The sequence below is a fragment of the Ambystoma mexicanum genome, chromosome 2q (assembly GCF_040938575.1).
Source record: "Ambystoma mexicanum isolate Mex_15411 chromosome 2q, UKY_AmexF1_1, whole genome shotgun sequence".
In the NCBI taxonomy this organism is placed as follows: domain Eukaryota; kingdom Metazoa; phylum Chordata; class Amphibia; order Caudata; family Ambystomatidae; genus Ambystoma; species Ambystoma mexicanum.
Window position 1 is genome coordinate 339,277,562 of NC_090924.1, and position 24,610 is coordinate 339,302,171.

Sequence of the window (24,610 nt, forward strand, 5' to 3'; positions counted from 1 at the left end):
ACACATACACTCTGTCTCGTGGTATTTGACCTTTGGGCTTTTTTTCACCATGTGTCTACTTCAATTGCCATTGCAGTTTTTATTTGCTTGTACTGTTCCAACTTCCTTTTGCACTTGCACTTTAGACTGGCCCCGTTATTATGTAGTCCTAAAGAGATGTACTGTTCCAACTTCCTTTTGCACTTGCACTTTAGATTGGCCCCGGTATTATGTGGTCCTAAAGACATTTTTCTGTTGGCTTGTTGCTACCTATGCATTTTTATGGCTGGAACGTCTGTATCTGCAATTTTATATTACACCTATATTATGCCCATTTTCCATAATTAGAGTTGCGACCACTTCGTATACCAGCAGCTGCTGTTGGCTCTCTTGGTGGAATGATATTGCTATAATTATTTTATATTATGTGGTGTGCTCAATCAAATTGTTCTCTCTTTACAACCTGGCATGTATTTCAGGATGTAGGATTGAGTTTCCCTACATACAGGACTATGTACAATTGTTATGTCCTACAGATAGGTATGGCTGGTTTTTACCTTTTGACTCTTGATTGTGAGGTATTTTGTATATTTTACTTCCATTGGTGGTAATTTTATCCCCACTCCTGCACTAGCACTTTAGTCATTCATTTCATTCCAACTCTTAGCAGCCAGCCTACCTCACTGTTGCATGTTTTAGATTGGGCTGTTAAAATCTGCCTTTTTCATGTGCACACCTCATGTTGGTCATTTTACTGCTATATAACCATGCGGTTTTATATTTCACATTTTTACATCTTTTCATTTGGCCAATTGTAATATGAGGTATTTCTTTGTCAAAATGCATGCATGACCAAACTAAATTTGGGGATTACTTTGCCACATTTTGTCCTTACACAGCCATATTGGATGACTGTGTATATATGGTGTATCTATGGCACATCTTTTTGGTATTCTTACATTAGACGGCCATTTGTTCTTTTTGATCGTCGTTTTGTTATTTACACGTGCCAGTACTTATGCACTATGCTTTTTAGTATGTGGTTTTGCCCAATCTTTTGGCTATCCTTTGACATGCATGCATTTCTACTCCACTCTATCATGGCCGCCAGTGTGCTCTATTAACCGATTGGCTCTTATTGAGTCGATAAACAGAGTTGAAGGACCATTTGCACGGATGATATTTATGTCAGTTATCCCTCCTCCCCCCTTTCGTGATCAAGCGCTCGGTGTAGCGTGAAATGCGTTGTTTGCAGGTCGTGCACATGGGCGTAGGACATGGGGAGGAAAGGGGGGACAAATCCCCCCCACAATTGTAAGTGGGGGATGTAATGTCATTTATCCCCCCCAGCATGGGCGTAGGACATGGGGGGCAGGGGGGACAACTCCCCCCCACAATTGTAAGTGGGGGGATGTAATGTCATTTATCCCCCCCAGAATATGTTTGGTGTGTCGTGCAGGGATCTGTTTTTGAAGTGGGGGGAGGGGCTGCTTACATAGTAATGGTGGCAATACCCTGGGGGCAGATGGGTGATCATCTGCCCCCAGGGAAGGCGGCAAAGAAATTTTTTTTTTTAACATAGTTTTGGGTGGGGTTGGGTGCGGGTGGGGCCACTAGCCACCAGGGATCCTTGCAAGGGGGTGGCCCTCAACACCTCCACCTTAAGTGGATGGGGGCACCTTATGTAGCCCTCCCTGGGGGCAGATTTCTGCCCCTAGGAAGTGGTACATGTGATGCCCGCCATCCAATTGGGGTGGGGGGGGAGAGGCCACTGTAAATATTGGCAGAACCACCACCCCAAGATTGCGGCAGTACGTTTTTACCCCCCCCCCCCCCTCCCCGGGAGCAGATGGCCACACACATGTGCCCATTTGCCCCTAGAGAAGGGGAAAAACAAAAAAAAAAACACATTATTATAACTTATTTTGGGTGGGGGCCCGGTGGGGCCCACTAGACCACCAGGATTTTTTTGTGTTTGAAAGGGGGACCTCTCCCCCCACTCTATGTGGATGGGGCACTTATGTAGCCCTCCCTGGGGCAGATTTCTGCCCCTAGGAAGTGGTACATGTGATGCCCGCCATCCAATTGGGGTGGGGGGGAGGCCACTGCAAATATTGGCAGAGCCACTCCCCCAAGTCTGGGGCAGTACGTTTTGCCCCCCCCCCCCCGGGGCAGATGGCCACACACATGTGCCTATCTGCCCCTAGGAAAGGGGCAAAACAAAAATAAAACAAATGGTAACTTGTTTTGGGTGGGTGTGGGGGGCCACTGAACCCCCATGAATGTTATTAGGGGAAAGGGGATGGGCCTATCCCCCCCCACCCCAAATGGTTGGGAGGCATCTCATGTAGCCCTCCCTGGGGGCAGATTGCTAGATTGGGGTTATCAGTGGGTTAGCCTTATCCCTTTGCGCCCAGGTAGGTGCATCCACACATATGAGGTACCGTTTTCGTCGAGACACCTGTGGGAACGCAGGAAGGTAGGACATCTGTTGTTGGCGGCGTGTTTTGGTGCGTGGACAGAGGGAAATGTCTCTGAAATTTGGTGGAAAAAAACATAATTTTCAGACATTTCACTCTGGACACCCACCGAAACAAGCTGCCAACAACACATGTCCTACCATCCTGCGTTCCTACAGGTGCCCCAACGAAAACAGTACCTCACATGTGTGGGTGCACCTACTTGCGCACAAAGGGAAAAGGGTAACCCACTGGTAACCCCAAGCCTTTCGGCAGAGCAGATTTTGCTCATGTGGACAACATACAGATTTGGGCCTATTGTGTGGAAGCCACCAAGGAAAACAGGGAACCCCATGCATTTCCGAAAAGAGGACACCCGTGGAAATCCACAGAGGTCTGCCTTGCACGAATCACCCCAGAATTTATTACCCACAATCCCCCTCAAAGTCTGAAATGTTACGACCACCTACATTTGGGGAAAAAACGGGCCAAATTTGGCCGCGATATCTTATGTAACAAAAACGTTACAAGGGATTGAATGGCGACATACCGAAATCACCAAAAAAGGCCTTGTCAGAAATACCCATGGAAGTTAAGGGGTTAAGACGGTAAAGCCCCAGAAGAGATATTGGGGGTCATTACGAGTTTGGAGGTAGCCATGGTGCTATTAGCTCCATAGCTGCCTCCAAACTCGGGTCCGGGTTGCTTGAATGGGGACTTACCGGGTCATTCCAACCTTGGAGGACCCGGTAAGTCCCCATTCAAAATACCCATCCCCATTCGAGCCCCCATAGGGCTCAATGGGAATGGGCAGGCAGCTTATAACGGGCCCGTTATTAACGGGCCCGTTATTGGCTCCCTGGTCCCTTAGCGGATCCTGCTAAGGACGGCTCGTAATGCGGCGGTAAGGGTTTAACAGCACCGGCATCCTTACTGGCGCCATTAACCCCTTACCGCCAGCCTCGTAATGAGGCCCATAATTTGTAAGGTAGCTCAGTGAGTTAATGCTCCAAATGCAGATTGTGCTCAAGAATATGTAACAATTGTGTTCAGCACCTGGCTTAATCTTCCGGTGGGATAATATGCGGAGTGAATGCATTCAGCTTCCGATGCAACAAAGCATTTTCCAGGTCAATTGGTTCAGAAAAAGTGGTGGAAAACACTATTACGGTCGCTTTTTCTAATTGGCTGGATTTTCATGCATTTTCTGGGTGGAGTTCGGGAGCCGAGTGGACACACCAGGACCCCCTGTAGTTCCCGCTCCACCAGACAAATGCGGCTTACTGCCAGCATGGATTCTCATGCTGGAAATAAGGAAAGGGATTCCTCTGGCAAGCAATGTGATTTCACCTGCCTTTTACGCTAAAATCTTCCATTTTGTGGCGGAAAAGTAAAACATTGCGCCAATGGAAGTGGTCCACTCCATGCAGTTTACTCTGCGTCTTGATGCTTGGGGGGTTTTGCGTGATGCTACACATGTAATAAATAAATAAATACATTTAACATGACCCCAGATAAATGGCAATTCATGATCAGAATGAGTGAGCATGGCATGTCGCTGGTAAGAGGGTGTCCTGTGCTTCTTGAGTGCGTTGGCAAATGCCCTTAATTGCCATCTCACATTAAACAGGTGCTTAAACCCATCAGTGTGGATTGCTCAATAATAAGTCAACAGAGGTATTTCAAATGGACAATTTAGCTCTTTGGGTGACATTGTCAAAGTGGGAGAATGTTGCCCAGAATGTGCCACTTTCTCTGTGGAGTGAATTGTGCCCACCCCGAGGAAGAAGTGTGAAAAACCCCAAGGACACCGTGCTCTGCTCTTTCTGGGTGTGTCTTCCCCACAGGGCGACAGATGCCGACTCAGACATGGGTAAGTCTCAGGTGGCAAGCCTGTACCCTAGTTGATGTGGCAAAGGATTCCAGACTTCTGAGGCTGATAACATTAGTAGCATTGAGTTACATGCCACCTGACAGGTATGTGTGATAAAGTTGCAAAGCAGAGCTGTTAGTGGGCTAAAGCAGGAGGCAACGTCTGCCCACCCTAAAAGGGTACAAACGACCAAAAGAAATAGGCCCCTCCCCCATCATGGCTGTAAGGGCCAGGCCCCAAACCAGGGCAAGGATGCCCTCCAATCATCCATGCCCACACGCAGGGTACCCCTCGTGCTCCAGGAACCTGTTGAGCAAACTCTGTGCTTTCCAGGTGATACTAACATTATTTAAAACCAGGAATCTAAAAATTAATCGCATAATTGCAGCTTTTAATTTTAATGTTGTAAAAAGTCGAGTTCTTTGACTAAAACACAATAAATAGATTAAAAAAGCAAAGTCCTCAAGGGGTCCCCTGTCGCGCCCAGATTTTATGTGCCTCCTACACCCCTGGTCGTGCACCATGGCGTCCTGCCTCTGCCTGTCTCTGTGCTGCTTTTGTACAACTTTGCCTTTTTTATTTATTAAAATTAACATCTGTATTCATTACATGGCGTTCTTTTTGCTATTTTTTTTGGAGTATGCTATTTGCTACTGGCCTGCGGGAGTGCGGTTCGCCCTCTCCTCTTTTCTTCTGAGAGATATATATATTTATATACACACAAGAAAAAGAAGGAAACCAAACCGCACTCCAGGCAAGGAGCAATCTCCACGTTGTTGAGTCAGGAAATGAAAAAAAAACAGACTCGCATCGTAATAAATTAGTTTTAATTATTAAAAAATCATTTGCCAAGCAGTTGGACAGCAACACACACAACAAAGGCAGGACGCCCTAGGGCATATCCTGCTCAACACGACGCGTTTCACGCTCCACTCGGCGCTTGTATATATTATGTGTTGAGGTCATTAAGTGTGCTTATTAGAACCATCTATATTTAATCATTGTTTTTAGGTACGATTAGCTTGTATCTTGTATAAATGTGTTGGGTCTTTATGTAATGTGCATGTCATTGCGATTTGGTTCAATTTGGAATGTCTGTACATCTGCTATTTATCATGAAATAAAATAGGATCCGTTTTTGTACTCAGAATTTGTGTTTTGCATCTTCTGTCCTTCCTCTCAGTCGAAAGTACTTGTGCTCACCACATGTGCTTTTTTTTTATAACCTTTTTTTTAGTATGATGGTACCAGCGTACCACTACACGGCTGAATCATTCAGTAAAAGGCCCAGCAGAGTAATTGTGGTCTGGAGGCTGCCAGGGAGAAGCAAGATGCACAAAGGAGCATTTTAGGCTGCCATACAATGGGGTGTCCCACTTCTCCCTGCCGGCTTCTGCACATAGAAGCGAACAAAAAGGTGAGCAGGAGCCAGGTAAATTGGGAGAGCACTGGAACTCGGTGGGAAGGAGCAGTGGCACTACACAGAGGAAACGGTGCTGCGGGTGGAACCCATTTGAAAATGTTCAGGGGGGGGGGGTGGGAGTACCTCAAAGAGAGCGAGCAACCTTGCAGAGGAGAGGTCTTCAGATGGCAGCCTTCGGCAAAATCGCCCTACCAACGAGCGACATGTGAGTGCAGAGTTCAGTTCCAGGGATCACAACGCATGGGTCGTGGGAGTCCACACCAATGGGGTGAAATCATCAGAGATGTGGGAAGGGCAAGAGATAGAGCAGCGGGGGGGGGGGGTGAGAAGAAACTGTTGAGTGCTGGAAGTGGTGACATAGAGGAGTGAGCTGCTGAAACCTGGGCAGAGAGGACCCAGAGAGTGCTGTGAGCAGGAGGAGCTCTGACTTTTGTTTGTTGGTGCAGGCTACAGTGTCCTCAAGACAGCAGAGTATTGAGGAGTCTGCAACATGCATGCCAGTATGGCCCATTGCATTAAGAAGATGCCTGTTCAGTCCTGTTTTACGTTGCAGTGGGTTCCCCATTATGAACTCAGGACTACAAATCATATAATGCAAAAGGAAAAACAGGACAGGTCAGCACCTCCCAATCATCTAATGAGACATGCTTACATGTATGCAGGAGACACTGGCAGGACATCCATGAAATGCCCTGCAAGAGTTTGCCAGATGTGACTACATCGACAGTGCGAGTCTGGTCAAGTCAAAGTGGCATCGAATGAGATGAAGTAGGAGGACAAGGTCAACTGGAGAGAGGGACCCAGGAGGTTCCAAGCTCACCAGTTAGGCGTGACACTATGTGTTAAGAAATCTAGTAAAGTACCAAAGAGCCCAACAAAGATTGTGAGAAAAGCAAAGCTCGGACACTGATTTTTGGCAATCATAGTCAAGTACTCGAGTATTTAAAGACTAAGAAAAGGAAAACTAGACAAAGCATTGTGGGGTAGAAGACCAAATACTGAAGCATTTACAAAAGACTTCGTAGTTTGACTGCTTAGACCCATTTCATCAGGAAAATTAAAGAAAATTCCTGACAAGACAATAAGAGACGTTAATCAGCCAAACCACCACCCTGGTGATATTAAAGAGTAAAATCGCTCTTTCAACAAAAAAAAAATGATTTGTAAGCGAAATAAGTTCTTAATCGAGTACTTAGATGGAGCGGGAAAGATTTACTGCAGGTGGCTAAATGTACTCAAGGGCATTGGATGTAAAACTGATACTGTGGGCTCTCGCCTTTGAAGCGATCTTCCTGTTTCAATTCGAAAAAAGTCCTACTGTGCAAAGTGTTAAGGATAGGGGAAAAAAAACACTCGTCTTCCCCTTTTTTATTTCTTGAATTGTATGATACATGGAAAACTGCTCGACACTATCCAGTGCCTGTATCGTGTTATGTATTTTAAATACGTGCAACTGTTATTTATGTGGTTGGTTTTTAATTTGGGTTGTAAAAGCCAAAACTATTGCATGAGAGTACAGATAGGGAGAAATGGCATATGAGGAGGGCCTTGTAGGTGTCGTTTGGTTATTTGCCCACACATTCATTGACTGCCCGTGGTCAAGCTAATCCCTATGGCTATTCCCACCCAGTTCCTGCCACTGTATGCCTAAAACACCTTCTCATGGGAACTCTTTGAGCTCTCCTTAAACACGCCTTACCATCAAACTTTGCACTCGAAGTCCCTGCCAGTGTTTTTTCAAAGCCGTCTTCTGAGAGTTAATGACTTCATTGGAGTTGTAAACTTGCTACTGGTGTAATAAAAATATCGTAGCCAGGTATGCCTTCAGCCACTCAATTTATATGCCCCATGCGAGTCCTTCACTGAAGTCCTGTTAAAAACAAACATTGGCAAAGCCAACAGTTTTGGCTTGTGTATATGTATTAGGCATTTGCCAGTCGCTGGTATTAGATGCCCAGTTATTCGCAGAAGTTTCTGACCTGATACCATGAATGGCCAGTAAACACCACTGCGGCTGTACCTGGCAAGTGTCCATCCCATTCCTACACAAAAGCCCAAACTGTTGTCATTGCCAATCCTTGTCTTTATGTAGCACCTTGAAAGCGATTTGTCTGGTAATAAGTTTGTGCTTAATAAATATTTTGTATAGCTTTCTAAAAAAAAAAAAAAAAAAAAACTAAAAACAAAAACGAAATTTCCTGAGAATCTTGCTTAGAAAAATAACACACGTCTTTCTTTTTAAATAATAAACCTTTTGTTGTCCTTATCCCACACATGCCAATATAATCTGTTCCCCAATGTATGCTTATTTCTGAGTTCAGAAACCTCAGAAATTCTGCCTTAAGAAGATTGTAGAAAGAAGGTTACAAGTATTGCCTAGGATGGGTTTGAAGCTTTGGTTTCTATGATCTTGTTATAAACCTCAGGACTAAACCTCCAGGGTGCTAGGCTCATGGTCATTTCCACCCTCCCAACAAGCCAATGACCTCGCATGGGCAGCCCATGATGGCTTCTAATGGCATATCTACTATTAACAAAATGAAAGCTATACATAAAAATCACATTAAAGGAACTGGATATTATTGCTGCATTTCTAAATTTATAAGCCACAATAACTCAAGTTCAGGGCCGTCTGTTCAACTACCAGATCGCAAAATAAGAGGAGAAAAGCATGCACCGTTTCCCTTTCTGATCGGCACTCTACGAGACAATGGAGTACCTTTTAACAGAGGGATATATTTCACCATATCCAGCCCCCATGGGCTAAAACACCCTAGTTTGGGTACCTTCAGTTGGAGATTAGCGAGTGGGTGCATGATTTTGATGCACCTTAAGTAATGGAGGTAGCGTGATCAACAGTTGAAGTTGAAGGAGGTCTGAAGGATTTTTCTGAGACACACCAGGACTTTGAAAGGAGTGTGATGCACTGATCAAGTCAAGTGGACTACACGTACATATTTTATCTACCCCTGATGAATGTCCGAATCAAGCCTTGACGACAGAAACCTGGACAAGTTGGGCTAGTGGAGGAGCATATAATTGCCTATTGTTTGTACATTGCTCCCAATATTTGACAACAAAGTAGTGCATAATGGCACTTTTGGTTTTAATACTTGCGTTATGTTTCAAGAGATTCATTATTTCTTCTGCTATACGGATTTTATCTGTATATTTATTATATTGTTTCTTTGTATGTGCATAAATAATGTTCATAAAATCAATTTATGATATTAATTATGTGGTTTAGAAATTTAGAGGTGGAGTAATACTATCCAGTTCCTTTAATGTGATTTATCCGTATAGTTTTCCTTTTCTTAATAGTATATTGTGTATATTTTGGGTTATTGGTGGCCTCTAATGGCATCAACCTCATAGCGGCAAAACTACCCTGCCCTCCAAAAAAGGTTTTCTTCTAAATCGACTTTACTGGGATCACGATCACCATTCAAAAATGTCTGACACACCTGACTTTTAATCTCGTGTATTTTCGTGTTCACCTTTGTTTTTTCAATTACTGGAACCTTGCAAGTGAAGCGCAAACAAAACTCGACTGTTGAACTTTGCAGTACTCAGGAAAAAAAGCTCTGGTTTCAGAGTCCATTAACAACCTCCCTCTTTGCAAAGAGAAAGGAACCCGACCTGAGGCACGGATAGAATGCTGGGGCATTAGCTCTTTGCAGCTAAAAAGTACAACATGTATACACACTGTACATTCCTTTCATCTTCATCACTCTCTATCTTGAATCCCATCCAGATTTTTTTTTTTTGTACAAAAAATATATATTTTTTAAACATGTGCCTGATTTTTATTAACACTGTTTCCAAGTTGCCTTATGTCAGATGTGAGTATCTCATCCAGTCCTGGTCGGTTTCTACCTGGGAGCTGCAGGTATGTTTAGTTTTCCCAATTGAAAATGACCTAAAAGTCCCAGAAAGCAATGAAAAAACAGAACGGAGTGAACCTACATGGTATAACTTGTGAGCTCTCCCATGAAAGTGTCAACGTGTACACATTTATGATTATTTGGGCACCAAGGAAAACATTTGCATTTTGGCATATCTTGAAAAGGATTTTTGTGAGGAGGACGTTTCCTAGCCGGTTGGCCGTCTTCAGAAAAGTATATGATTTGCCAAGACATTTTGGGAAATGTGAACGTTTTGAGGGACAAATATGACACGTCATTGAAACGTATGGTAAGAGCACCAATAATGTTAAGGACTGTGTGCAATCGTCCTGCGCACTCCACATCAGTACGTGGAAATCGGCTGGACAAATGAGAAGGACATGAAACACATAACTCGAGGAAAAAGGGGCGTAGTGGTTTTGGGAGAGTAACAGTGCCGTTGATGAACAAACAAGATGTATTAATCTATGTCCCTCGTCTGTATATATTGCGCAGGGCATAACAGTGGCGACAAGTGTTTTGCCGCCAAGTGACCATCAGACCTGATGACCTCTCTTGGGGCCGCGACTACTGTGGTGTGGACTTAGTGTTGCCATTCTGCTCTGACTGGCTCCAGGTGTATCTGTGTGACCCTGCTGACCCGGGTGTCGCACTCCTCGTTACCACGCAGTGGTGTATCCTGCCTCATTATTCCCACAGGCACGCGCTGCCTGTCTCCGTTACCTGGGGGCAATTTCTGCTGTGCGCCTCTTTCAAGAGCCATTTGCTTGCTAGAAAAACTCAGACCGGGGTGCGTGGCTCCAGCCCACCTAATTTTTACCTAATTCGCAACACACTTTGCCGAAAGACTTTCCTATGCCTCTCCTTTCTATATCACAACAACTGTTGCAGGCGGCTCATTTCTTTGCTGGAGCGCACTCCGTCGCTGATAAGGCCACCTCCATACACCTCCCGCGCCGTGCGACAGCCAGCTCTGTGAGTGTCCGCCTTCCGTGTGGAGGCTCCCGGCTGCAGCATGACGCAACTGCCTGGTTCGGGCCTTGTCGGGCATGCTCGTTTCGGTGGACTTCGGAAACTCGAGAGCCGTGGGGGAAATCAGTGCCAGTATTTTACCACATTGCCAGAACAGGTACAGAGACAGCTCAAGAAACTAGTGGGAATGGAAGCGAAGCCATGGGCAGAGATACTTTTGCGCATCATTGCCGATTATTGCAAGAGAAAAATAAGAAGAAGGAAGATGCTAGGAAACTCGAGGAGGCTAAGTTAGTTCAGAAGAAATTGTCAAAGTACGCCATAGAAGGGGTGGTACTGACAAGTGGAGAAGGGTTGGGAACGCAGTAACCAGTGGGTATATCACAGGTGAATAAACAACGCCAATTCGATCAAGGAGGGAATGGGTTCACGCAGAGAGGCAAAGGAATGGGTTTCAGAGGAAGAGGTGGTTTCCGGAATAATCAGGGTGGCTTTCAAAACAATCAAGGTGGGTTCAAGAATATGCAGAATGATAACCAAAATATGCAAGGAGGGCAAATTAGAAAGCTCCCTCCTGTATCTGGGACATGTGGCATGACAGGGCACATTGTGTGAACATGTGGAAGCCAATGGTATCTGCACAATGGGCCATTCTCAAGAGGGGGGACAGCTTATCCTCCAGCATATATAACCCACAAAATAAGGATGGGTTTGCCCAAGATCAGACAGTGTATCAAGCACAAGTGCCGCAAATGCAACAGGCTTTGCAACCACAGCAAACACCATTGAATCCGCTGTTAGAGCAGTCACAGCACGCACCCATGCAGATACAGCAGAGTGCAAACACGGGACAGTTGTTAACACCTAGAGTAGGGAGTATCACCGTCGTGGGAGGAAGACCTTTTACAGGTACGGGAATAAGCATGTACCCACAGTAAGACAGCTCACAGGGTGACTTGATATGTTCAGTGCTATCAGTAACACCAGACCTCCAAGAGGAACCAAGGGTTGATATTACCATAGGAGGAAAATCATTTTCTTTTTTAGTAGATACTAGGGCAACTCGCTCATGTATATGAGAAGGAAAATATCTGTTATCAGGAAATGCTATGAATGCGCAAGCCTTCTCTGGAGCTACAAGCAGAGTTCCTTTTACTAATCTATTACCAGTCTCTATAGGAGAGTGTGATATGTCTGTTCCATTAATGTATTCACAGCAGACACCAGTTAATATTCTGGGCCGAGATTTAATCACGAAGTTAAATATGACGATTTCCTTTACTGATGAAGGCATAGTGTGTTCCTCTCCAGGGATACATTACCTAAATGTGGGTGAATTTATAATGGCATTTACAGGGCAAATAGCTCTGCGAGGGATGCCATTGGAGTCAGATATTTTTCTTTATGGGGTACGTATTCTGTTAACGTGGCTACCCGGCTTAGTGTCAATGACTATGAGAATACCTGATGAGTTTTTGTTCAGGCCACAGATACTTATGGACAAAGAGGGGGGACAGATTATTCCTTTAGGATTAGTTGCAGCCATAGTACGAGGGGAACTGGCCATGCTCGAAGGAAACAATGACGAAGGCAGGCCATGGAGAACAGTGATTGCCATTCGGGAAGGATATAGACTGACTGATGTCACTGACGAGGATATGTTTAGAGATGATCCTACAGATGATGAAGTGATATTCAAGCTGTGTATTACATATTGGATCAAGATCGAGAAACGAAAGGTCCCACAGCGAATGATAATAGTACGGCAGCGTCCAGCATATTTTGACGAGGATGTGGAGAAAGTGCCAACATCTTTATGGACTCCATGCCCTATGACGTATGCCTATTGAGGGGGGTGGGAGAAGTTAAGATTAAGTTGAAACCAGGAGCTATTTTACCTTGAGCAAGGCAGTATCCGATGTCTCAAGAGGCGGATGAGGGTATTTTTAAGACTATATCAGCGAGGATGGAACAGGGTATCTTGGTGACGTGAGAGTCACTGTGTAATACTGCTGAGTACCCTGTGAAAAAATCGAAAGGGGGGTCGTGGAGATTAATTCAGGACATGAGGCTAATTGACCAGATTGTAGAGGTAGAGTTTCCTTTACTTCCAAATCCTGCAACGATTTTATGTAGTATCCCCACAGAGGCATGATATTTTACGGTGATTGACTTGAAAAATGCATTTTTCTCAATCACATTGCATAAGGACTCCCAAGAACATACATCATTTACGTTTCGTCAGCCTAAGGTGAAAAGTACTTGTTTGCCCCAGGGGTACTGTGAGTCCCCATCGATCTTCAACAGAGTCCTGCAGATGGACCTGAGCAATATTGATTTGCAAAGTGTTGTGCTACAATACGTAGATGACATTTTAGTTTGTAGCACGACAGAAGATGAGTGCAGATAAGATTTGATTGAGTTAATGACTATCCTAGCAGACAAGGGATATAAAGTAGACAAGGAGAAATTGCCATAGTGTCAGGAGGAGGTGTTGTACATAGGCTAGTTAATTTTGCATGAGGGAAAGAAAGTTACACCTGAAAGGGCTGAGGCGATTATGAAAACACCAAAACCGCACACGATAAAGCAAATGCAGCACTTTCTGGGATTGTGCAACTATGTTAGAACATGGGTATTTGAGTATAGTTCATATATGAGACCGCTTTTGCAGGTTTTGAAAAAAGCCCAAGTGAACAAGGAGAAAATAGAATGGACTGAGGAAAGGGAGGGACGTTTGGAGGAATTGAAAAAAGCAATTTGTACAGCTCCAGGTTTAGGAATTCCCAATTATTCTGAGAAGTTCTTCCTGTTTTCGCACACAAATGGGACGGTTATGACAGCGGTGCTTACACAGAGGACTACACTAGGGTACAAACCTCTGGCATATTATAGTGGGATTTTAGATCCAGTTATGAGAGGACAGTTTCCTTGCGAACAATCGCTGGCAGCAGCCGTGTTTGCCATTGAGAATTCTACAAGCATTGTGATGGGGTGTTCCCATGACTTTATTTGTCGAGCAGGCTTTGTTTGTTGTTTTGGAGAAACCGAAGGGTACACTGACATCTCAGAGGGCTTCTGCATACGAGGTAGTTATATTGAATCCAGCGATTAAAATAGTCAGGTCAGGAGAGTGAACCCTGCCACGTTTGTAGCCGAACCTGTGACAGCGGATGAGCAGGTGCATGATTGCCCCATCTACGAGGAGTTTTAGGACGAGATCCCAAGGGTAAAAGAATGCTCTAGCAGGCGGATTCTTTTAATTGACAGGTCATCAAATATTGAGCAAACGGATGGGGAAAAGGCATTCAGGTTCAGCTGTGGTAAGGCACAGAGCTAATGGGGAATTTGAAATTGTGGTGAGCATAAGGGTGCTGTCTCCTTTTTTTGGCACAAGCTGCAGAATTGGTGGTGCTTATTATCGCACTTGAAAAAAATCAAAGGGGGGGGTGACGGTGTACAGTGACTCTGCCTATGTGACGTCAACCGTACACATAGGGCTAGCACGTTGGAAAAGGAGGGGCTTCCTCCGAGCAGACGGCACTCCAGTGCAACGTGCTGCATTATTGGACAGGCTTATTAAGGCACTACAGCTCCCAGCAGCCATTGCAATAGTTAAATGCGCAGCATATACTAAGAGAACTGAGTTTATTTAATGTGGGAACGAAGTCGCAGACGAAGAAGCCAAAAGGGTTGCATCTTCTTCAGACATCTCGAGTTTTGACACTCCTAATATAAGAGAGGGGGTAACCATGGCTATAATAATGGAAGAAGGGTTTAATCAAAGTTAATGGAAATTCAAGGCAGTGCTCTTCAAGGAGAACAAGAACTATGGAAACGAAGTGGGTGTTCTCTATCCCCCTCTGAAGTATTGTGGCGACAGGACAGCACTGGAAAGCCGGTGATGCCTGTAGCCTTATTAAGGGTAGCGCTTGAACAGCTGCACTACACTGCGCATGTAACTAGGGAAAGCCGTGCAGCAACTATTGCGGAGGACTGGTTCGTACCAAATTTATTAGAACACGTTGCATTTTATGTAGTAAATTGCATTGTATGTCAAAAGTTTACTGCTGGGCACACACTGCGAACAATCCGAGGAGTAATTCCTCGACCGAATTGTCCTTTTCAGCATTTACATATGGACTATGTCGATATGCTGCAAGTATGTAGTGGATATAGGTATATGATAGTGGTGGTGTGCCTCTTTTCGAGATGAATTGAAGCTAGTCCATGTACACACCCTGATGCCACATGTGCTGCAAAGTTTTTAGTTCAAGAAGCCTTTCCTAGATGGGGAGTATGTGAGGTGCTGAGATCCAACAATGGCCCCCATATTGTTAATGAAGTATTTGAACAGATTAGCCTATTGCCCAGCATAAAACATAAGTTTTCTTCTGCTGATCACCTGCGAGCAAGCGGGATATGTGAGAGACTCAACGGTCTTCTCAAGGAGAGAATTGCTAAACTTAAATTGTCACTGAAGAAGGGATGGCTGTACTGCCTTCCCCTTGCATTGTATGCATTAAGAAATCAGCCTGGGCTGGACCACCACCTCACACCCCATGAGTTAGTAAAAGGGAGGCAGATGAGAAAGCCTCCGACTCCTCCATCGAGGATTAGAAGTGATGCCCAGAAGACAGCAGAATTGTTAGGAAATGAGCTACGTGCGTATTTAACATGTATGACTGCTAGTATCTCTATCATTTCAGATCAACTCAAGCATAAGGGGTGTCGGTCTAAGGACACAGATGAAGACCATTCAGCAACCGGACCTAAGTGGCACGAGCCCCGTTTCAGTGGACCATATATTAGCGAGAATGTCACTCCCTCAGCAGTAAAAGTTCAAGAAAGGCGCGCCTGGATACACTTGGGTGATGTGAAGCCGTATGCTGGTGAGACCGGAACACCCCCACCTGATTCGGAAGCAAGACAAGAAGAAGCAGTTCAGCGCGTTCAGACTCGATCGATGACGAGGAAGAAGGACGCTAAGATTGCAGGCTAAATAAGTGCAAGTACGCATTTGGACTGTGGCTTACCCCGAACACCCTTTATAGATATTTTTGCAGGAGTGTGATAAACCAATGTTTTTAAGCCGCAGGAATCTCTTTTATGGGACTTTAGAAAGTGCTGGTGTGCAAATAATACCAGACCTTGACTTCATATTCAATGATTGGAAGAGGCGCTGTTCCCTGACTCTTTCCTCACTGAGTTTCTCTTTGGCTAGATTCATGGTTTTATCAAACATCGATGCCCACAGGCTACTTTTTATGGTCTTTATTTATATAATGCGAGTCCATCCTTATCTTGTTTGGCGTAACACTAATACTTATGTGTTCCTGCGAAACCCTGCAATTAGTCGGCTACTTGTGGAGATAATTGACCAAATTCAGCAGCTACCTGAGCATCTGACAAAGCTGCCTGATTAAAAAGGTTTTTTCCTTCCTAAAAAAAAAAAAAAAAAAAGTACACAGGCACAATGTGGAGTATTGAAAATAATGCAGTTTCCGAAAATGAGCAGACTCAACGACAAGTGGAGGGGCACCAGTGGTGGGGTCTCATGTATTGGTGCATGATATATGTGTGCACAGCATCTATTATTGTTTTTCTGTTTTTACTAATGCACGCTGCTTACCTTGCTGGTCCCAGAAAGGTAGGAGTCCCCATGATTCTTCCCACACCAGTGGCCTATGCAGAATTAGATGTTGCAAGGAAACCAAGGCCATATGTGATTACCCCTTGTTAGGCAGAAACCTGTGCAGTTCCCTCTGGGACCACTGCAAAAGATTTAGGACTACAGGTGGTTGGCAGTAAACCCAATTGGTAGCAGTCTGTACCACCCAGATTTACCTGGTAGCTGTGGCTGAGCAGTCAGACTTCTCTCAAGAAGAGTTAGGCAGTATACAGAGTATTCACAATAGGTCAAAAGAACACAGCAGAACAAGCAAACACTGACCAGAGCTTGGTGTAAAAGAGATATAATTATTTATTTAAAAACACATCTAATAAAACACACTGGCACTAATATCAAGCAGTTAAAAAACACGGTCACTAAAAGATATACACTCCCTTCAACGATTAGTTAGACAAGTCTTAAGTAAAGCAACACTTATTTTCAGACAGCGGTGAGCGCTTAACGAAGATGGCACTCTAATCAATCGGTTAAAAAGGGAGAGAAAGGCAGAGCAAAGATAGAAACAGATCCCAACACTTTCGGAAGAACACAGTAGGAGAAGAAGGCAGGTTAAAACCGTAAAGTCAAAGTTAACAAGGCCGGACCCACTTTAAGAGGCTCCGGTCGAAATGTGTCCAAGGTCACACGGTTCAAAGTGCCCAAAAGTCTCGCAATAGTTTCAAAAGGAGTTGGATCAACAGAAAGGGACCAGTTAGATGGTCAAGGCGGGCAGCCCAGTCCAGAAGGTTAAGGGGTTATTGTTACCTTGTAACAATCTTTAGAAAGGGGGGCCTGGCATTGCTTAACTCACCTTGCACTGTGCCATACAAGAGGTCAATTCCAGGGTCAAACAGCATCCTTGGTACGGGTGACAGAATGGTCAGCTCCAGAAGAAGATGATTATGTACAAGATTTGAAGACAAGAGCGAGACAGCAAACCAGAGATCATGTGATACGAGCAACCTAGAATGAACGGAGCAGGAATCAGATGGCAGATAAACAAGAAGCTCAATTGCCAGGGGAAAACGGATGAAGACATACTAGGATGCAAGGAGAGAGGTGAGATGCAGATCTGGGCAACAGTACTTTCTCCTGACGGTTAGGAAGAAGGCATATGCAGAGCTGTGGCAGTAACAGGACATCACAAACCATGTATAGATCGTGTGGAAAAAGGATGCAAACGTCTATGGCCAAAACGTGTGAAATTGCCGACATGAGTCCAAGACAAAAAAGGCTTGTTACAGATAGTGCCTCTGGCCAGTACAGAGCTATGCTTCAGGAACAGTGGCACAAGAAAAGTTGGAGAGAATCAGCAGTGTGGTCGAATCTTCGATGTACCAGGAACGAAGGATGGAACAGTAGTCATAATGGACCACTCCTGGGCCTGTGGATCCAGAGCATATATGAAGCTACCCAGAGATTGGGGAGGACTATGTTCCAGAGTGATTGTTCATGTTCCAGCATTGGTGATACGAAAGAGTGTCATGAACATTGGAGAATTTATAAAAGCAGATGTTCACTTGAGAAAGAGGAGGTCAGTTGAACTTCTCAATCGGATAAAGACAGATAACTACTTCTCAGCTAAATCAATAGAAGCTTTCAATGATATTCCGTATGAATACAGGTTGTTCAGCCAGACTTCAGCAATATTCACGAGAATCCTTATGCCAGGGATAGAGACTATGGCAAATGCCAGATGGTTACAGATAACCAGGTGCTCCTGCAGACTATCAACACTGTAATAAAGGGATTCAATGCTATCAAAGAAGAGCTGAGTGCCATATGACTGATGACTCTTCAGAACAGATATGTCTTGGATAAGATTACAGCCATGGATGGTGGCGTTTGTGTCAAAATCAGAGAACCATGTTGCACATTCATACCTTCTCACAATGAAGAGAATGGGACCTTGACAGAGGCTATAACGATGCTGACAAATTTACATGTTAAGATGGAAGATGAAGTAGAAGTCATTGCTGATGACAGCTGGTTTGCATCTATCTTCTCATTGGTTCCACAGTGGATGGCAAATACGAATATCTTCAAGTTTCCTGGAGCCCTGTTGGTGATGATCAGGCTCTGATTCGGTGTGATTAGAATTATAATCACACAGTGTAAGAAGACGGCAAAGAAAGCAACAGGAATGAAGATCATGATTGATGTTGAGTCTGCGTTTGGACCCAAAGAGCTTACAGATGAAGAAATCAGAGACTGTGGGCCTCATTACGAGTCACCCGGTATGGAAATAAAGGAGGCGGTAAACCCGCCGCCACCGTTGTTTCCATACCGGGTGATCTCGAGTCCTACAGGCGGAGGTGTCATTCCCGCCAGGTCTGACCTGGCGGGTTTAACACCACCCGCCTGCAGGCGGACGTGGAAACACCGGCACCATCACAAGATGGTGCCGGTGTTTCCACTTCTCCATTCCCATTGAGTCCTATAGGACTCAATGGGAATGAGGATTTACCGAATTCCGCCTCCGGAATTCCCGGGTCACCAGGGTCGTAATGCCCCGGTAATTCCCGGAATCACGGGGACGGAATGGTAATACGAGTCTAGCGGTAACCTGCCGGAATTTCAAGCACGGTTACCGGCGGACTCGTAATGAGGCCCTATGTGAAGGCCAGTATTCATGCACCCGAGGGAACAAAGTTCCTATATCCGAGAGACCACAAGAAGTATGTGGGAACCCCAATGGGCAGTGTATGCAACCCAAATGGGCAGTGCAGTCTGATGATCTGGAGTATTGATGAGCATGTGAAATCAGCAGGATGTCTGAAAGGAGTGATCAAGATATTGACTCCAAAGAAGCACTTCTTGAGACGATGATGTCCAGATGTGAAGACTGATGGGAGAGTGGTCGATAAATTAACCAGAGGGGGGAGTGTAGAGAAGGACCAAGTGCCTCTATAGGAAGTCCCACTCCCATTCTGCCTATATGCTGGCAGTCGGAAACTGCGACATGTGCAAAGCCAATAATGGTACCAATACCAACGAAAAGTCCTTGAAACAAGGTTTCCATTGAGAAAACCCTATATGTATCTGCGAAGAAATGACGGTCTTCTGAAGGAAGTTCTGGAAGAAGTGTGAAAATTAGCGAAAGAGAAGACTGGTGACGTCACATGAAGCACCCATGAAGTCACCAGAAGAGATGCCAATAAAGAAAGTAGATAGACCTTATAGAATCTGATGACGAAGTAATGAATTAAGCAACATTTCGGCAGCGAAATGAAGATTGCACATGCGGAGAAGCACTGAAGAAAATGCAAAGTCATTTTACAAATGTACAGACGCAGTAACACAAGTATACAAAGTAATCATGAGGCTAGCTACGTAGTGAATATATTGCAGGCGGTGCCGCCAATGTATGTGTATAGGAATGTATAGAATCTGGATGTTCCACAACTCACTTTAGCAAACTTGGATCCCGTGAATGAAAGGTCTGGAAGTCTGGCGCAGCAGAATAGAATAGCTGAAGGAAGATTCCAGAAGGCTTGCCTGGTCCAGTGTCAAGAGTCGGGGCCACCAAGAACCTGGTTATCTACTCGAGAAGATACAATAACGTGAGAAGCGAGCCGAGCTCCTGTTTGAGGTGTAATGGAAAAACACTAGAAGTGCCAAGGTTTCTTTATTTAATAGTATTAAAAGCAACGAAGGAGCTCCAAACTTGGTCTCGAGTTACATGGTCAGATGGGGCAAGCTACACTGAGACCAGAAGATAAGACAATGTCTTAACCCTCTTTTATTCACAGGCACAAAGAGCCTTCCAAAGGCCAAGGTCAAACGTAGTAATTGAATGGCAGACCGCAGGAGTGGTGATTGATGGTGGGCTAATTGGGCGGGGAGGCATTACCAGGCTGACTCCCCAGCACCTGGGGTTTGTTTGTTTGTTTGTTTATTTTTTTATAGGGCACCCTAAACCCTTAGGTAGCTGGGCGCACAACATAGCAAAGATACTTATGGCTTGGTTACATTTGCATAGGTGAATATATACAGGTGCAAATAAAGTTACAGTTTACATTGTTACAAGTATGTACATGTCCGAAGGTAGTTACAGTAATAAGTTACAGTTTGCATAGTTACAGCTATGTACATGTGCATGGATAGTAATCGTTAGTACATGATTTCTGACTGAGACAGAAAGCGTAGAGAGCTAGCATATGTGGCTATGGGTTATTGGTCTTTGTGCCATAGCCAGTTACGGGTGTTGCGCCTAAAGCTATTTTAGGATTGGTCTCTTCTTAACTCGACTGGTAAAGCATTGCAATGCTGAGCTGCTTTTACTGGGAAGCTATTTCCACCTGTTTTTTGTAGGCGGAATCTGGGAATTTGGAGACAGTAGGAATTGGCTGTTCTGGTTGGGCGTGTAGAGGGTTTTCTGGTTATAATTCTTACCTTCAGGTATGGTGGTGCTGCGTTATTTGGGCATTTAAAGGTTAAAGTGACCATTTTGAAGAGGATCAGATCGTTATTTTTAGCCACTTGTGGTTTCTTCTGCCATTGGAGATATGCTTTCTAGTGGGTAGGTTCAGGGCCGTTCTGAGGTTTTTGTTCTGCAGAGTTTGTAGTTTGTTTGTGATATATTTATTAGCTCCTGCATAAAGTGCGTTGCAGTAGTCCAACTTAGAAAGGATGAGGGCATTGGCTAGAATGATACAGCTGGCTGGTGAGAGGAAGGGTCTGCATGCTTTGAGTTTGCCAGTGTAGGCAGTGGATGAGGCCAAGGAATTTTCCTGCTTCCTTAGGGAGAGTGTAGAATCAGGTAAAAGCCTAGAGTCTTCACTTCTTTGGCTATTTTAAGGTATGGATCTCCGTTTTATCGTCATTCAGGCAGAGGCCGGGGTTTGCCACCCATGCCTCAATGAGGAGTTAGATTTCATTCACTAAGGCTGTATCCGATGTGAAATTGCCCGTAAGGGGGATAAGGATCTGGGTATCCTCTGCATAGTTAGTGTAGGTGATACCCAGCCTGTCCAATTTATCAAATAGAGGCTTAGTGAAGATATTGTACATGGTGGGCGAGACACATGAGCCTTGGGGGACTCCGCATGTTGTTATGATTGGGTCTGCAGAGGCTGCCGTGGAAAAACATCTCAAGCTTCTGTTATCAAGAAATTATTGGACCCAGGCTATGGCCTCACTTGAAAAGTGGGCTGCTGATGCTAGGTGATTGCATAAAACTGCATGGTCCACCAAGTCAAAGGCCGCCGACAGATCAAGGAGGACTAGCATGGCTGTGTTTCCTTTATCGTTAAGTTCATCAATTTGGGCTTTAAAATCTATTAAGGCTGTCTGTGTGCCATGTTGGGCTCTGAACCCCGATTGGCGAGAGCCTAGTAAATGGTTTGGTTCAAGTTATTTTTGAATTTGTAAGTAGGCCACTCTGTCAATTATCTTCAGAAGAAAATTGACAGTGGTAATGGGCCTGTAATTTGTTGGGATGGCTGGGTCTAAGGTTTGTTTTTTAAGAAGGGGTAAGACCCAGGATTCTTTTAAGCTGCTTGGGACCGTACTTGAGCTAAAGGAAGCGTTGATAAGTTTGGTGATAAATGGAGCTAAATCTCTTGCTGCATCCTTGATTATTTCGGCAGGGCAGCTGTCGCCTTTGCGGTTTGAGGGTTTTAGTGAAGTAATGATTTTTTCTGTTTCTTGAATAGAAATTTTGGAAAATTTGAATGGTGCTAGGTCACGTTTGTTCCTAGGAGGGGGTACAGTGGAGGTTTCCGTAGTTGGGAGTGAGGCTTTTTTAGCGCAATTTTAGTTTGCAGTGTTTTTATTTTATTTGCTGGGGCATTTTGAATATTGGTAACCATTGTTTATCTTTAGGTAGATTATCCGGAGGAGGTATAGGGGATTCTAATTCGCGTAGAATTGTGAATAATTCCTTGGTGTTAGAAGATGCTTTGGAGATCCGTTCGTTATAGACCTCTTTTTTGGTTTGGATGATTTCATTTTTGTATTTAATGGCAAAGAGTTTGAGTTTTAATTTATTTTCATCCGTGGGAGGTGTGCCATGTAGCTTCTAGCTTTCTTTTTTCCAGTCTAAGTTCTTTTAGGGGAGGGGTGAACCAAGTGTTCAGGTGAGCTTGTTGTTTACTCTTACAGTTCTTAAGAGGGTAGATGACGTCTATGATTTTTGTTATAGCTTCATTACAGTGGCCGACCAGCGTGTCTGGGTTAGAGTTGCTTGGTAGGGCGTTAATCACTGGAAGGAGACAAGGTAGGATGTTATTAGTGGTGATGTTTTTTCTAGATCTGGTAGGGAGGGGGGTGCCATTATTGTATCTTTGTTTACTTCTTTGTTGAGTATCGGGCTGAAATCAATCAAGTGGTCGGTCCCGGTTTGGGGTGTAATTTTGGTAATTTTGGTTGGGCAATTTGAGGTGGCTGCCCAGTCAAGGGTCCTGCCTTTGTCATGGGTGGGGGTGAGGACTTTTTGGGATAGCCCATGTTCGTTGAACATGGTGGCTATAGCTTGTTCTTGTTTGTCGTCAGGGTCGTTAAGTCCTAGGTTGAGGTCACCAAGGATTAATAATTAATATCTGAGATGATTCTTTAGTATTGCTGGCTATCAGGCTGGAGATATCCTCTTCAAATGAGCCTACGGGCCCTGGCGGCCTGTAAATGAGGTAGATAGTCAGTGTGCGGCATGGGGATATGGGCAGTTTAGCAGATAGTAATTAACATGGTTTTAGTGGCAGCAGTGTTGTGAGTCTTATTTCCATATTGGATTTGGCGATGATGGCTAAGCCACCTCCTCTGGCGTTAGGTCTGTCCATTCTTAGGAGTTGGTACTCATTTGGAATAGCCAGTGACACCAGGGGTACCAGCTTGCATGCTGCTAGAGAGTAGAATATTCCAGAAGGGCACAAGCATGCCAACCAATTATAGAGGGCCACATATCAAAGAGCCCTATAGTTTAGGGACACAATGAGACATTGTGTAATTGATGACACTGACAATGACTTGCACTAGGGGTGGGCAGAGTTGTCCACCTGACAGTAAAGACCCAATCACAACCCCTTACCCCATAGAAAGTATACTTAGATGTTTCACGTTAACCAACCACACACTCATATACGTTTTCTTATTTTGCCACATAGTATGACATCAGAGATGATGAATATTTAGTACAAAGTTGTGTTTTTTATGAAATATTTTCAAGAACTTGTTGAGCAAGCTGTGCGGCATCCGTAGATGTCCACTGTACTCCTTGTTTTAAAGAATTGTTGTTAAAACAGATAATGTTTGCCAACATCCTGAGCAGGTCTGATTATTGATGTATGAGTAAGATCTGCATCCCCAACCATCCCAGATATTGTTCCCTCGTCTTAAAGGACCCACTCAGGTTCACTCCCTTCCCAACATTGGGACAAGGTGGCATACCCTCTAGCCCAGAGGAAGACCAAGATAGCACTGAATGGGATTCCAGCAGCACTGAGAGTTCTCACCTTTCTGTCAGCTCGGCCACTCCTCAGGAAGGAGAACGGCGCAATAGGCGCAATAAGAGCTTTAAGAAATGCATAGATAGTTCCCTGGAAGACTCCTTCAATCGAAACCTGCTACTCCACCCGAGATCCTTGTGGTGGGAGACCCCGGCAAAGGTCGAAAGGTACTTGAGCAAGCAACTATGCACGCCTCTAAATAAGGAGGCGAGGAGCAAATTGAAGGCAGAATGTCCCAGAGCTTCTCTGCCGGATAAAGTATTGGACACTCCGGAGGTGGATCCCGGTATGTTTACATTCATGGCGAAGTACACCAAGGACCTGAAAAAGGGCATTGGCCGCTCATGGATAGCATGCCAGGACAGGCTCCTGATTCCGTAGGCCCATTGGCCAAGATCTTAATAATGGTGGAAGAGGTCAAAGAGGGCACGCCTATTGATGTGCATATTCTGGTGGTTTGGGCACAAAGAGCGGTTTGTCTTATAGGGAACACCGACTGTGTGATAAAAGCAGAGTGCAGACGATCCATTTTAAGTAAAGATCAACCTGAAACTCAGGGAGTTGGCATCCTCTGAGGCCACTGCATCAGCTAAAGAGCTTTTGTTTGGAGAAGCTTTCATCAAAGACATGTCCAAATTTGGCTTTATTTATTTATGTATTTATTATTTGCGTGTTAGGCGCTTATACAATAGGAATATACTGTTTCAAAGCACCCACAGGGCAGGAGGAAGGGAGAGTGGGAAGTACATTACAATAATTACAACACAATATTTAAAGAGGGGAGGGGGAGTGTGATGGTTTAGGTGCCTGATTTCCCTTTTCTCCCCCTTCTGTCCAGCTCTCCTCACCTGAACTGCCGGAATTACTGCTGGGATCCTGTAGC

General features: G+C 44.6%; 1 protein-coding gene across 1 annotated transcript in view; it reads right to left on the reverse strand.

Annotated features, from left to right (window-relative positions):
* The window catches only part of LOC138569399 (hexosaminidase D-like), a 644,991-nt gene that overhangs the window by 594,480 nt on the left and 25,901 nt on the right, over positions 1-24,610 (reverse strand). The window lies entirely within an intron of this gene.